The sequence below is a fragment of the Sus scrofa genome, chromosome 7 (genome assembly GCF_054392235.1).
Source record: "Sus scrofa isolate SSC_HxYL_T2T_F1_AM1 chromosome 7, Sscrofa_HxYL_maternal_Yorkshire_Landrace_v2.0, whole genome shotgun sequence".
NCBI classification, from domain to species: Eukaryota; Metazoa; Chordata; class Mammalia; order Artiodactyla; family Suidae; genus Sus; species Sus scrofa.
Window position 1 is genome coordinate 1,129,139 of NC_139389.1, and position 14,584 is coordinate 1,143,722.

The 14,584-nt window shown below is 55.4% G+C and overlaps 1 protein-coding gene across 5 annotated transcripts in view; it reads right to left on the bottom strand.

Moving 5' to 3' along the window:
• The window catches only part of GMDS (GDP-mannose 4,6-dehydratase), a 434,734-nt gene that overhangs the window by 215,693 nt on the left and 204,457 nt on the right, over window positions 1–14,584 (bottom strand). The gene's annotated exons all lie outside the window — the stretch shown is intronic.

Consider the following 14,584-nt stretch of genomic DNA (forward strand, 5'->3'; position numbering starts at 1 on the left):
TTGCTGCTGCAACAGGCGACCCAGGCTCTGAGCCAGAGCAAAGCTCTCAGATGCCAGTTTTAAACAGAAAAGCCAGCAGGGCTGCATGAAGGGAAATGCCAGAATCTCAGACCACCCTGACTCTTTAAAGAACGTAAACATGATAGATTACTCTTAATAAAGCTGTTTGAGGGTTCTTGGGGTGGGAGGGCAGAGTAACAGCTCACTGGGGATAAGAGAAAGAAGCAAGCGAGAAACGCCTCTGGGTCGCCCACAAGCAGCGATTGCTCTAGTTGGAAACCGGCACAGCCACCCAGTGGGAAGTCACAGGTTTCTAGACTGTTCTGTACTTCCAGGGTCACCTTCTAAGTCTCCCAGTGTCACCTGCAGGACAGGGTTCCCGAATTCTCTATAAAGATGTTGAAATGATTGGGCAAGAGTCATGAGCTAAAGTGGCGAAACTGTTTTCACGTCCTCTGTCTCCGATGAAAGCCTCTACCTCCTTTTAAAAGATCACGCAGAGGGACTCAATTAAAAAGCACCTCTGAGACCATTCCACCTGCGCCCCCACGTCGAGGCGAGGCTCTCCCAGAACTCCGGGTCAGGCAGACTCTGGAGTGAATAGCACACATACGAGCTCGTCAGTAACGGCGTCACGCAGTTTAGACAGATAATCGGCACAATTTATCACAGTTCAGTAACTTCGGCTTTGTTCTTCTGCAGGTGAAACAGGGGGCGGGGGGGGGGGGATGTCAGGACAAAAGCTGTGGCTTCCAGAGGAACTGGCACAGAGATAAGGGGAATTTTTCTAAATAGGTTTTTCTATATTTTGACACAAGTTCAAACATATACTAGACTGACTCACTGCACAACCTCGGACACACATTTACACCAACGCCACGGCCTCAGCAGGGACGATCGACTCCCCAGAAACGCGCATTTCCAGTGTCTCTTAGCCGTTCATAAAGTACATTAAAATCCAGCTTCAACTTTGCAGGGCAGTTTGTAGAAATCCAGGCGCTGCTTCAAAACAGAGCCTATTCAGAGGGAGTTGTTCTATTCCTTTGTAACAATTTAAATTGATAATTAACTTTAGGCGTGATGCCCAGCTTTCATGTCAGGACTATAGAGATCCCTGCAGTCGACTAGATAAACCTGTGAAGCCAAATCGCTGGATGGCATCCCCACACAGACCAGTTCAGGTTATTCCATCCTCAGAAAACGATGGAAGCAGGAGGCCTTGTTCAAACATCCTAGACGGCCTGCTGTTCGCCCCTCAACCACGGCCAATGAGCAGGGCCACCCTACCGCACGGTTTATCCCTAACCACTGCCAACGAGCAGCGCCGCCCCAAAGCAGCACAGAGAGTAAGATGCACGGGTGACCAGGCGCCACCAGAAGGGCAAGGACAGGCCCGCGGGACAGAGACAGTCAGGGCCCAAACTCAGGAAACACCCACCAGAAAAAGAGCCTGGGTTGCGTGTCCTAGTGAGGTTGTGATGGGTCGATGGCCTCATGGGGCAGGGACAGTGACCCGGGCAGCGGGAACAGCACAGGCCAAGAGAGGAAGGGCCTTTCTGCAGGCCTCTGCTTTGACCCTCCCAGGACGCTGAAATGACCTGGACCTCACAGGACACTGCAGTGACCAGGACCTCACATGACACCGCAACACGACAGCACAGTGACCACGACGCCACATGACACAATGACCAGGACCTCACACCACACCGCAGCGGCCACAGGCCACAAGCACCACCCCTCTGAAGAGAGCCAGTGCATTAAGCTCTCTGGATGCAGGAACCCCGCGTCAGAACAACCAGAGCTGAGACGCACCGCCCCCGCTGTGCAGACGGCGAGGCTGAGACTCCAGACTCCGAGCGCTGCGCGCACGGCCACTCGACACCGGGATCCATGTCGCCAGGCTCTCCCCTCACGGGACACGGAGGGCGAGCCCGCCAGGAGGTACGTGGCCTTCTTCCCCGGATCCCAAAACTCCCTGGGGAAACTAGTCAGTGACTTGACACCTCTAGCTCCTCAAACTCAACCGTGATGTTCGTGCGTGTAACAGCTGGACTGAGACGGAACCCGCACCCGCACAGTCAGCTGCGGATGGTGCCAGAGCCCACGGCGCTCAGCGCCTCTGCAGACGCTGCGGCTGGCTGGCCCGCCGGGGATCGCAGAGGCTGCGCACCCCCAGAGAAAGCCCCTACCCTTGGCAGTCCCGACCCATCCTTCTCCAGCCCCCGACCCTGGGTGACCACTGATTTATTTTTATCACTGGAGATGTGCCGATGCTGAACGCTGATATAGCAGGCGGTCTTCCGGGTCTGGCTTCTTTCACTTCGCCTATAACACTTTCAAGGTCCCTCTATGCCCATAAATCAGCACTTCCTTCCTTCTGGGTGCCCAGGACCCTCCCACGGAGGCAGCCCTGCATCCGCAGAGGGACACCTGGGCGGCTTCCAGCTCCGGCTGTCGTGAGCAGGGCTGCAGAGAATGGTGGTGCACGAGTTTCTGGGTGGGTTTTAGATGCTGGTTTCTTCTGGGAAACACCCACAGACGGAACTGCAGGGCGGCTCATGGGTCGACCCGACGAGGAAGGGCCCGACTGTTCCGGCAGCGGGACAGCTGCCACCCCACCCGGGCAGGCGGGCCACGGCTCCACACCCACGCCAGCAGCGCCAGGGCTTCTCGGCCTCAGGTGTGCGGAGCCTCATCTGTTGTGGTTTGCGTTTCTCTGAAGACTGAGGATATTAGGCGCCTCTGTTTTCATGTACTTACTGGCCCGGGTTCATCTTTAGAGAAATGTCTATTCAGAGTCTTTGTCCACTTTCTAAAGTGTGTTACTCGACGTTTTTGAGTTGTAGGAGCTGTCTATTCTGGATCCAAGCCCTTTATCAGACATATACTCACCAAACATTCTTTTCTCTTGTGTACAGGTTATCTTTTACTTTCTTGATGGGGCCTTTGAACACAAAAGACTTTTTAATTTTGAAGAAGTACGATTTGTCTTTTTTTTTGGTAGTATGAGCTTTGGGTGTCGTATCCAGAAGGGTGCTGCCCAGCCCAGGAAGGGCTTCGAGATTTTCTCCTGTATCTTTAAATGAAGTTCTAGTGACTGTGGTCTTACGTGGCGGGATTTGTGCCTGCTTAGAAGACAGGACTCACGTGGGGCCATGGCGGCTCTGCGTGTCTGTGACAAGGTCCTCCTTCCTCCCGTCTGAACCGCCTTTCGCACTATTGGCTGAAAGCCAACCACCCGCAGGTGCGGGGGTTTATCCCCGACTTTGGGTTCCCTCCGCTGATGGGAAGAGAAGGCGTGAGGACCACGCCACGCCGTCTTCGTCCCCACGGCTTTACGGAAAGTGCTAAAACCTAAAAGTGCGAAGATCCCAAGTGTGTTCCTCTTTTTTAAAAAACTGGAAACATTTTTGAACCATACTTCATTGACAACGTTGTGCCAACTTCTGCTGTACAGCAGGGCGACGCAGTCACACATACATACACGTGTACATACATATGCACGCTTCCTGTCCCGTGTTATCTTCCCCTTGGCCCACGCCCAGAGACTGGACGTGCTTCCCGAGCTGTGCAGCAGGACCTCAGGGCTCGGCCACGGCGAATGGAGCAGAGCGCATCTATTAACCCCAAACGCCCAGTCCAGCCCACTCCCCCTCCTCCCCCTCGGCAACCACAGGTCTGTCCGTGTCCGTGCCGACTGCGTTCGTTCTTAAGTCGCTTTCAGTTAGTCTCTGTCCCTTGGATTCACATATGAATTTCTGGATCAGCCTGTTACTTTCTGCCAAAAAGCCGACTGGGATTGTGTGGGGTTGTGTTGAACCTGCAGGTCACGGGGGCGAGCGTTTCCCAAAGCGTGCACCCTCTGATGCAGGGGCACGGGATGTCTTTCCAGCGATGCAGGCTTTTTTTTCTTTTTTCTTTTCTTTTTTTTTCAGGTCTGCACCTGCGGCACATGGAAGCTCCCAGGCTAGGGGTTGAAACGGAGCTGCAGCTGCTGGCTTAGACCACAGCCACAGCAAGACCGGATCTGAGCGGCATTTGTAACCTATGCTGCAGCCTGCAGCAACGCCAGATCCTTAACCCAATGATGGAGGCCAGGGATCGAACCCACATCCTCACGGACACTACATCGGGTTCTTAACCCCCTGAGCCACAACGGGAACTGTGATTCGGGTCTTCTTAAGTTCCTCTGAGCAACGTTCAGCAGTTTCTAGAGAATATGCTTTGCACTTTATGCAGCAGGAACTGGCACAAGACTGTCAACTATATTTAAATTAAAAAAAAAAAAAAACAACAACTTTGCACTTCTTGGGTTAAATTTTTTCCCTAAGCCTTTATTCCTCTAAAGTTATTCTAAGTGTAACTTTTCTTAATTTCACTCCCAGATTAATTTGAAACATTTTTATTGCCACCATGCGTTTCACAATTAATTCTTGGGAGAGGCTTAAAACGATTTTTTTTCAATTTGTCTCTTCATTTTCCCCCCTTATCACACACAAGGATATTCTCTATGAGAAAACTCTAGAAAATCACTACACCTGACGGCTGAGGCCTCATTAGAGGTCGCTCTGTCCAACTGCCCCGCAAGTGCAAGAGAAGAAAGAGGCACAGAACCCCTGAGCGTCTGCCCGCGGACAGGGTCGGGCTGAGCCGCCGAGCCGGACCCCAGCCTGCGGGGCTCACTGGCTGCCTGCCGCGCCTTTGCCAGCCCCCGCAATGCAGGGATGAGGTCACCCGAGTGCTTGCGCTACTGCAGCACCTGCGAATGATGGCACCCCCATAATTATCTTAACGAGACTTGATTTCTAAAGCCTTAAATTAGAAGACCGAGCAAGGAGGAAGACCAAGAAATGAAAAGTCAGCCCAGCACAAATTGGCCAAAGGCCAGCTGCTGGTCCCTGGCTGTGCTACTGAAACTGCTGAGCAGCCGAGAAGCTATAGCCCTCTGCTCTCTCCCAGGACAGCAGCAGATGCCAGGCCCAGTGCCAGGGACATGGGGCAACCCGGCAATCAACGCCGAGACTCAAGGAGTTAATACCTCCCCGTCCTGTCTGCAAACAAGGACAGTAACAGGAGTTGCGTGTAGATTTGACGCCTGAGTAAGAAAATCCCAGAAACATGATTGGCTAGTTCTCAATAAATGTTACCTGTTATTATAATTATTACACTGTAAATGGGACCTGTAATTAGGCCACAATGACAAGTTCAGGTTCCTTAGTTCTTTTACGACTAAGCCTCTCAATTCTCTGATTTTAAAAGTCTGAGATTGAGAACAGATGAAAATAAATAGCTGGAGGCAGGCGTGAGGACTCACACGCTAAAAGTGCTGGCCAACGTTTCTGAAATGGCTGGAGGTTACTTTTTCGAGGTGAACTCATTAACCAGGGAAAAGGAGAAGGACCACATACATGTGAACTAGTAAGAAAGAGACCAGTGGGGCTCTGGTCCGAAGATCAGCTCTAAGCTTGAGGTCTGAGCTGTGCTGCTGTTGACGGAGAGAGAATAGAACTGCTGTTTTGCAAAATGGCAAAGAAGAGCTACCACATTCAAGACGGCACACGATGCTGGTAAAATATTACCATTATTTCTTTAACTTCAAGGTTGAGTCTCCACCAACCGCCCAGGTGAAGCCTCGAGGCCCTGGCGGGCACTGAGGGGTGGGTGGTCGCAGGCCTGGAAACAGCTTCAGCGTTCATTTCCAATGTGAGGCCAAGGCTGAGAGCTTCCGGGCAGAGGCTGGACACAGGGTGCAGGCCATGTGGACTGTTTTTGCTTCCGTTCTTCTGATCAGTGCTGTGACCTTGGACAAGTGTCCTGACCTGCCCGTTGTCTTATCAGAGATGGAATGATCGCCTAGGCTAAGGGGCGAGGAGACATGAAATTCAAAGGCTGCGGAGGCCGCGCCTGAGAGTATCAAGGCTGATGGTCCTGGAGCTGGAGAGCTTTACTGCCGTGACTCCTCAGAACCCTAAGTCTTTTCTCTTCTGCATTTCCCTTTGCATGACCTTCTCCTCCAGGAGCCCAAGGCCGGGGCAGAGGACACGAGCTACGTCAAGCGTCAAAGGAGAGGCCCTGCTGGCCCCGGCATTCACTCGGGAGTCTGGAATAAGACAGCAAGTTTGACAGCAAGGCTTCGGGAGGATGTTCGGAAGAAGTTTAGTGTATCGGAGGCCAGTGTGGTCACAGCCCAAAGCTCCTCCCACAGGTGGTGGCCCTCAGGCTCGGGCAAGGGGCCGGCCTGGGGCGGCTGCACCAGACAGGCAGGTGACAGGGGATGGAAGCCATGGGCCCCGGGTGAGGTGGTCATACAGCCACCAGGCAGGAACCACAGGTACGATGGGGCAGTGGGTCTTCTGTCCACGGAGCCAGAGGGCAGAGCGAGGCCAACTCGCCCCAGGAGCCAGGAAAGAGGAGGCCCGGACCTGCCGGCGGCATCAGACACCAGGAGGGCCAGGCTGGGCACCGCCACCACCTGGCCACAGGCGAGGGGGCAGCTCATGGGAGCAACAGCGATGATGACGTGACGGTCCTGGCAAACACGCCTCCACGTACGGCCTTGTGTTCACTCCCTCTTCTCTCTCCCCGTTTGTTTGCCCCCAGGAGCGAGTGCTGCTGCTCCTTCCCGTTTCACCCGCCCACTCTCATTGCTTCTTTGAGTAATTTTCATCTCCTCGACTTTCTCTGCACATACGGTGACTCTTCCTTCCCCCCAACGCTCCCTCAGCAGACTAATATTTAAATCACAAAAAAATTATTTATTTATTTATTTTTTAGGGCCGCACCTGTGGCACATGGAGGTTCCCGGGTCAGGAACTGAATCAGAGCTGCCGCTGCCGGCCTACAGAATAGCCACAGCCACACAGGGCCCGAGCCACGTCCGTGCCCTACACGGCAGCTCACGGCAACGCTGGATCCTTAACACACTGAGTGAGGCCAAGGATCGAACCTGCGCCCTCAGGGATGCTAGTCAGATTCATTTCCGCTGAGCTATGATGAAACGCCTCACACATTTAATTCCTTATGTTACTAATCTTTTTATACCTAAAGTTCTCTCTGGTTCTTTTTCAGATCTGCCTGGGTATTATTATTATTATTATTATTTGGCTTTTTAGGACCACACCCGCAGCATATGGAGGTTCCCAGGCTAGGGGTCAAATTGGAGCTACTGCTGCCGGCCTACACCACAGCCACAACAATGTAGGCTCCTTGCCACAACTGCAACCTACACCACAGCTCGCAGCAACACTGGATCCTTAACCTACTGATGGAGGCCAGGGATCGAACCTGCAACCTCATGGTTCCTGGTCGGATTCGTTTCTGCTGTGCCACGATGGGAACTCCTGCCTGGGTATTTTTTTATATTCTGTTATTGCTTACTCTTTATGGCTTTTCATTTTTTATTCAAACGTCTCCTAGTAATTTTACCTTCTGACTCAATAATTCTAGTCCATGAAGTTCTTAGGGGCTGATTTCCGGTTTTACCTGCTGACTCTGAGTGACAGAACTTTGCTTCCTTGTGCGTGAGGTGACACTGCTGGTTGGCGGTTAGTAACCTCAATCTGCTGGAAACCAGGGCACAGGCTGAGAAGGACAGTCCCTTCCCGAGAGGGCCTGGCTCCCTTCTGGCCAGGCCCCGCCACCTCTCCTCGCCCGCCGCAGCCTGACGCGCTCCTGCGCTCCACTTGGAGGCAGAGGGCAGGCGAAAGGCCCATTTAAGTCGCCGCTCCCACTAAGCGACAGAGTGGGCAGCAGGCTGTTGTCCCGAGTGGCCCCACCTACCAGTGGGAGGGATGCCAGGAAGAAGAGGGAGGCTCGGAGAACAAGAGACCTGCCTGCTCTGAGCGTCTGGGTCCCGGACGAGCCACATGCCACCAGCCACACATGTACTTTCGCTTTCATGTTATACATTCGGAAAAATTCGACCTTTCTGTTTTCTTCTCTATGAGCATGTCTATACAACGGATATACATGCGCATAAAACTTAGGCGAAACTCTGAAATGTGTCTACTTTCTGGCTCCAGGACAATGGTCAATGACCTTTTCCACACACCAGGCACACTCTCCCTTCTTTCCTTAGGAACTTCTGACCCACACGATCCCCGTGTCTTCGTGGACCGGGCCCTCCCCGCCAGGCCTCGCCGCCCACGAGGGCCGGAGACCAGGACCCACTGAGAGGCCGGGCAGCAGGACACTCTGGCCCAGAGGAGGCGTCGACGCCAGGTCCCAAGTCCCTGGCTTCGCTCCCGGCCAGTCCTCCCATCAACGTGCGCGCCTGTACACACCGTCCTGGCTCCATGTAACGTCCTACGCCAGGGTCGCAAAGTCTATGCCCATGTCACATTCGCCGTCAGAGGCTTCTAACCTAAAAGCCGAAGGGAAAGGAGAACTGCCGACATGCACAACGCGTGCGCCGTAAACCACCAGCATGCAACTTCAAGACGTGAAGAGAAGCACACTCGGCAAAATGAAAGGATTAGATCATTGGTTAAATCGCAGAATCTCCCAGGGTGCATCACCTTAACAGCCTTTTTTTTTTTTTTTTTAACCTTTAAAGGGTCACACTTATGGAATATGGAGGTTTCCAGGCTAGGGGTCGAATCGGAGCTGTAGCCACCACTGGCCTACACCACAGCCACAGCAACGTGGGATCCAAGCCACGTCTGCGACCTACACCACAGCTCATGGCAACGCCGGATCCTTAACCCCCTGAGTGAGGCCAGGGATCGAACCTGTGTCCTCATGGATGCTCGTCAGATTCGCTTCTGCTGAGCCATGACAGGAGCTCCTTAACAGACCTGTTTTAAATCGCAAAGTCAACACTGACCATCTTTGGAGACCTGGCGAGTCTAAGGGACAAACACTGGACAAACCGGTGCCCACCTGGCACGATGCCCATTATGCAAAACAAAACGGTTCCTGCAAACGTGCTTCCTGCTGGCCCTGCAGTCACACCAACCAACTCCCGAAAGGAGAAGCGGTTTGAGTGTGCAGAGACTTCTGCTGGGAGGCAAGCCCGGAACTGCGAGTGTGCAGGCACGCGCACACACACACACACACAGTGTCACTGTCCCTGCAGCAGCCACAGTATCTGAACGAACCGTGGTTTCTCTTACGAAAATTCTATCCGGTTGCCCAGCATTTCACCCTTTGATTCAAAGATATTTTGGAATTAGATGAAGGGCAAAGACAGTCTGGACACTGTTCCTTGGCAAACAGAGAGTGGCCCAGCGTATCCTGCACCCCACAGACCTCGGCCTGGCCTGTGTTGCACCCGGTCACCCCTGCTGCCCACTGAGAAGTGCGGGGCCTGGCTCAGGCAGGCAGGGCGGGAAAGGTCATGGCTGGGGGGTGGGGTGGGGGGCAGACCATGCAGATCAGAGCGCCGTGCGGCCCTGCCAAGAGCAACGCCGCTTAACCGCAGCTCCTCACACCCAAAGGCCCGCCGGCGGCAACCTGGCTCACAGAGCTGGGTTCACGGTCACGCTGTGTCTGTCGGGCAGTGACCCCCTTCCGGCGGCTGTTCATCCCTGTGCCGAATCCAGAGAAAGAATCAAGGGCTTGCTGTTTGCATCCAATGCTCCAGCCTTTCCCCATTCTGGCTCCTACAGCCTCGACCCGGACCTGGCTGCTGGCACCCAGAGTGCGTGATGCCTTCTGTCGGGGGCCATCCTGGGCCCGGAGCGTCTGTCCGCCAGGGGCCAGCTGTCCCCGGGCCCGTCATGACAACTGTCCTTGTCTGCGGACACAGCACCTTCCCCCAGGGAGACAAAGTGTCCACTGAGAGTCCTGCCTCAGTCAAACCTACCCGCACAGAGACAGCAGCCCCGCAATTTGGGGGCTCCCGTGCGGCTGACCTTCCCAGGGACACACTGTGCGACCGGAGTCTCTTCACTGGCTGTGCTGCCTGAGCCATCGGACCAACACACATGAAACACTGAGCTCCCAGCCCAGTGGGCGGGTCTGGTCTGAAGGCCAGGGGAGGAAGGGGGGCACACGTGTGGGAACATGGATGTGCGGCTGGAGTTTCAAGTCCCGAGGTCGAGAGGGAAGTGGGCAGAATAGACACGGAATCCGCTGACCCCACATCGAGGAAGCGTGGGGACGGAGGAGGGAGCTGTTGGAAATGGAGGAGCCTGAGCCAGGAAGAAGGAAGGATGGTGGGGAGGCAGGAGGGGGGAAGAAGAGAAGCAGGAGGCAGGGGCGCAGGGAGGCTGGAGGCAGAAGGCTGGAGGCAGGAGGATGAGCAAGCAGGAAGCAGAGAAAGAAGCGAAGCAGGAGGCAGGGAGGCTGGAGGCTGGGGAGGCAGGAGGCTGAGGGACAGGAGGCTGGGGGAGGCAGTCAGACTGAAGCCACTGCGGCCCCCATCTGGCTTCACAGAAGAAAGTGGCTGGAAAAGATAAAACCAGGAGGGAGAGGCAGAGGGAAGGTTGAGCCCCAGTTCCTGGGGCGGGGGGGACATGGCGCCCCCAGCTCTACCAGTCTTGCCGAAGGTGTGTGAGTTCTGCCATCGTAAACGGTGATCCCTCACAGACACACGGGCCGCGATTCAAGGGCCACGCCATGGGTCTGTCTCTCGGCGATGCCACCCGCGTGCCAGACGCTGGCCTCGAAAAGCCCCTTCTTCCTCTTGCGAGTCGCTGCTGGACGAGATCACCACGACGCAGGGTCAGACGGGAGAGAACACGCGACTGATGCGGGAATGGAGGGGCATCATCTTTTGAAACCCACTCCTTTCCAGAGAAATGACTTATTATCACTCAAAAGTGCTGGAGCCCACGTGGTTCTGCATCGCGTCTGGGCATCAGGCTCAGAGCTGCTGCCCGTGACGGGGCTTCTCTCCGCGATGCTGGCACTTAAACCTTGGGGTTGCGTGTCCCCTTCAGCCGGCATCTCGACGCGGAGCTGTCCTGACATCTGAGAGGCGGCGCAGGGACGCTTCAGACAAATCCACGGTCAAAGTAACTTGGGGACAAGACAGTCTTGGCTTATAGCTACTCCAGTGCAAAGGCTGCAAAGGAAGAAAATCTTGAAAAGGCTTTGAGTCAAATTCTTCCCCTGATGGAAAACGCGGCCAGAGGTGCACAAAAGGCGGCAGCGTCGCCTCCGCTGTGACGACCTGCTGATGCTCAGTTTCTGAGAAGCTTCTCCAGAAGCACCAGAACCATCAGAAAAGAACAGCTCCGGGGGCTGCGTGTCCCCGGGAACATGGCCTCGGGGCCCCGGGAAGGACAGACCCCCGAGGAGGCCGGGGAGGCAGAGCACCACAGCCTGGGTGCTCCCGTCTTCACCTCATCTACCCGGCTTCTCCGGGCGGCTTGGGAGCCGCCAGGGCAGCAGTGGAGACTGTATCTGCACCACGACAGGGAGCGAATGGTGGTTGATTTCCCGCGTCCACCTGACCAGGCCAGGGGGTGCCCAGTGCTGGGCCAGACACCATTCCTGGGCGGGCCCGGCCAGCCCCTGGGGCCTGGAGGAAAGGAAAGTCCCCCCATCTCTGCCTGAAGTTTGGGGGGGCCTCTGGGGTCCTGCCCGGGGCCAGCCTGGCACTCGAGCTCCCGGGGTCTCCAGCCTGCGGACAGCGGGTCACAGGCCTGACCAACCCTCCCCCAGGAGTAACTGCACGGATGCAGCCACCCGTCCCACTTCCCTGGACAGCACCAGACAAGTAGTTTTCAAGTCATGCCAACACCAGAGCCTCACAGGCAGGCAGCAGGCTGTCACAGTCACACGGAAAGGTGACACGCTGTCACACGGAAAGGGGACATGCTATTACACAGAAAGGGGACACGCCATCACACGAAAAGGGGACACACCGTCACACGGAAAGGGGACACACTGTTACGTAGAAGGGGACGCACTCTTACAAAGATCTGTTTGGGTCCCCGGCCTCCCCCCCCCCCCCCCCCCCCGCCACACGCTGCTCTCCAGGCCCGCGTCTGGGCTGTGCTGCAGCAGCGTCTGGGCTGGAGGAGCCCGCCCTCCTTGAATCCGCTCATAGGCGCAAAGGCCATCACTGTCCACAAAGCAGCGGCCCTACAGTCACAAAAAACACAGCAGCAGAAGGAATTCTCCAGCGTGAGGGGAGCTCTCGGCAGCCATGCAGCTGGAATGTCGCCGGAGAGCCTCCCCAGCCTGACGCCCGACCCCAAGGGAGGACCGGCGCTGCCCTGTCCCCACAGCAAGTGCATGTGACACAAGCCAGGTGGAACACTCGGCTTCCATGCTTCGTCTCATCGTTTCCATTCTCACTAATTAAATATAGGATTTAGTAAAACTGAAAAGAAAAACCAGGAATGTGAAGAACAAAAAAAACCTGGGAGGCAGCGGGATGGACAGGGAGTTTGGGGCTGGGAGACGCAAACTGTCACATCTAGAGCCGATGAGCGGCGAGGTCGCGCTGTTCAGCCCAGGGCACGAGCCCAGTCTCGGGTGGAAGGGGACGGAGGAGGCCACCAGGAAGGGAGTGCAGCACCTATGGATGCCCACGTCTCTGCAGTACAGCAGAGACGGGCACAACACCGGAATCAACTAAACTCCAATTTAAAATCCTGCTACATCGGGACAGAGGATTACAGAAACGGGTGAAGAGCAGGGAGCTGCGCACGGCGTCGCATGACTGCCACAGCCCCCTCATGGTCCCGGGAGCCGCGACCTTTCCGTTGCATCCTTATCCCAGGGGTCCTCGTCCTTCTCAAGAACAATCTAAACAATCCTGCTTAAAATACTGAAGTATGGGCGTTCTACAAAATTTAAAACAATCTAAGTAAAATAATACTTACACACGCTGAATAAACTATAAGTCGTCTCTTGGAAGAAAAAATAATCCAGTCTCAGAAGCACTTAGAATCCAGGGGAAGAGAGAGCCACCAAACACGTCAGCTCCTGTCCGAGGCCTTGGGGGAGGGGCCACGAGGCAGCGTGGGCCACCTGCTGCGAAAGGGGAGCGTGGACCCCCAAGCAGGCAGGGCTCCAAAGGGTAGGGTGACCGGCCCCCCAGGGGCCCCTCCTCCAGGCAGAGCGCTGTCTATACCCCAGGATGTGTGGAAATCTCAGCTCCTGCAAAACTCTTTCTAGAAAAGCAATTTCATGCTCATAACCACAATCTCAATTAACACGGGGGGGGGGGTGTGTGGCTGCGTCTACCAAGTTCTCCCATTTGCCTGCAGGGGGGTGGGGGTGGGGGTCAAACGGGTTCTCCATGGCGCATTGGCTCATTATAACGAGGGGCAGAGAAGAGTAGATGCATTTTCTAAAATATTTTCATTGCTAATGTATCTGTCCCCATAAGGAACCTTCCTAAATGTTCAGTGCTTCCGATGAAGTGCCCCCCACCCTGAGACCCCGCCCTCCGCTGCCCACGTGGCACAGAGCAGCACTGAGGTTCCGCTGAGAAAACGCCCCAGAGTGCCTCTGAGAAGCCGCTTCTCTTCCTTAGCAAGAGGCTTGCGCCCTTTGTACAGACTCACTGCTGGGATTGTAAGAGGCCCGTGGGCAGGCCTGAGATGCCGGCAACCTCCTGGGCACCGGGACCCACCTCGCTGGTAAGACGACACTGAGCGGCGACCTTTCTCGCCGCCAGGAGGCGCTTCCTTGTGATCAGACCGTTTTCACCGCCTGAGTCGCATCCCGGCGAGCACTGCTCAGTAGCAGGATGCTCACTAGCATCCTGCTTCCGTGCCTTTTAAGGCACCTTAAACGTACTGGCCACCTGCAAAGTCCTGTTGTAACAACGAGCCTGTCCGGGCCACCTTTAATCCAAACTTCGCTCACTCTGGCAGTTTCCACGAGACCCATCAGTAGCCGGTCCAGACCAGGGCGGGACGCATCCTCAACTCAGGGCTGGACAAAGACGACAGGGCCTGTCGCAGGGGCCTGACTCGAATAAGACCCTCATTCTGCCTGAACGCATCCCGGACACCGAAGGGCTGCACCTGCCTGATCAGAGGCACTTCTGCCAACCGGTGCCCGACCTGAGTCCACCCTCACCAATTCCTGGGGTTCCCATGCGCACAGACTGCTTCCACCGTGGGAGCCTCTCCACGTGGAACCAGCTGTCCGCCTGTGTCCAAGGTAAGTGTCACAAAAAGTGCAAAACACTGAAAAAGTCAACTTAACCAGAAGTCTCACCTCCGCAGATGGGGGGACGTGGCTTTACTTGTGGTGATAACCACCTCAACAGACCAAGTACTGCTCCAGAAGTCTCCGTGTTTAAACAGTTACCCCGTCCCCCTGTGCGCAGAGGATAACGCCGGCAGGCTGCTGTGGGAGCTCCCAGGGCCACAGTCTGCAAACGCAGCAGCGAGCCAGACGCCCTCCGTGCCTGACCAGGGCCACCGAGAACCTGGCGAGTCCAAAGTGAGCAGCCAATGAGCCGACGCCAACACCCAGACAAATGGGTTCTTTGTCAAACCTGAAACGCTCTGCTCAACTCACGCCCTGCCTTCAGCTCAGCTGTTGGCAATAAAGACTAGAGCTCATCTAAAAACCACGAAGCACCACAAAGCAACAGAAACACAAGCCAAACACCGGGCTGCTTGACACTGGTTTGCAAGACTCTTGGTACTTCTCTAGAAGCATGACTTAA